Raw genomic sequence first — 1,353 nt, 5'->3', positions numbered from 1 at the left:
TCTGTTTAGACAAGCCTATCACCTTAACTCACTAACCTAACCCTCCCCTGTTCCCTCCTAAATGTTAATCTTAATCTGCCCCTGTGTATTCATCTGTCTCCACCTCCTCCACGCACCAAATACCACACGGTAACTGCACTTAGGCAGATACTGAGTAACGACCATGTTCTGCCTATTGTGTCCCATTTCCATATAGATTGTAAGCTTGCGAGCAGGGCCCTCACTACTCCTGTAACTGTTAAAATGTGATACATTATATTGTTTTTATTGTCTGTACATGTCCCTACTTAATTGTAAATTGCTGAGGAATATGTTGCTGCTATATAAAAATTATTATTATTAAAGTTACGACTTTTCGACCTGTCCAGAGTCTTTACTGCAATGTCGTTGTTTGCTTATACTAAAGGTAACACCTTCAAATATAGTCACCAACTCAATGGGACGTATCATGAATACTATATAGGCTTTCTGAGCTTCACGTGGCGCTCCCGTGCCTGTACGTGCTAAACGGGTGCTAAACGGGTCGTAACTTTGTCTTGTTGCTTATTTCAAAGCAACTTATATGTACGCCTGTTTTCAAGAATAATAAAATCATGCATCACCCGAATTAAGAGTGTGCTGTGAATCTCTCTTGCCTTGGTTTTCGGACAAGACAGTGCTTGTTTTGTTTCCCCAATGACAGATAGCTACTGCACCTGTCCAAGCTGCAAGCAGACCCAGTCACACCCGAACTTTAGAGATGTGACTGGTCCAAGAATTCAGCCTCAGGCCACATTCAGGTGACCGTGTGTCACATACATGTTCTATCCAGTTTTTCACAGATAGAACACGTACCCATTACATTCTATGAGCTGTTCGCATGTCTTTTATTTAAAAAAAAAAAGGTTATAGACCGATTGCCTGCAAAAAAAATAAAAAACGGAGACAAGACCGTTTTTGAACCAATATTGCAGATCAAACTAAACTATTCAAGTGAATGGGTCTGTGAAAAAAATCAGACAGCACATGAATAATATCCGGTGTCGCCTGATTGCAGCTTGTTTCTTACTGTTCAATGAGTCGGAGAAGCTTGGAATTGCTTTGTTTTTTGCTGCATGCAAGAAAAAATGATGCCACGCTGACAACAAGGACCAAAAATGGATGTAAACTGGGTCCAGCACATTGAAAAATGGTCTGTTTGTTTCTTGTACACAAAAGAAAAATGGTCGTCTGAATCAGAGGTGAGACCACTAGTGTTGAGCTAGTATGTGCTATTAACCCTTTTGCCGAGTATGCTCGGGCGAGCTCAGAGTATTTATAGCTGCTCGGTGATATGGTTGAATCGCTCCCGTGTGCATGATTTGCAACTGTTTG

Source organism: Phyllobates terribilis, unplaced genomic scaffold (genome assembly GCF_046119375.1).
Source record: "Phyllobates terribilis strain yellow unplaced genomic scaffold, ASM4611937v1 Scaffold_1__5_contigs__length_1240528914, whole genome shotgun sequence".
Taxonomy (NCBI): Eukaryota; Metazoa; Chordata; class Amphibia; order Anura; family Dendrobatidae; genus Phyllobates; species Phyllobates terribilis.
This window is presented reverse-complemented; position numbering follows the sequence as displayed.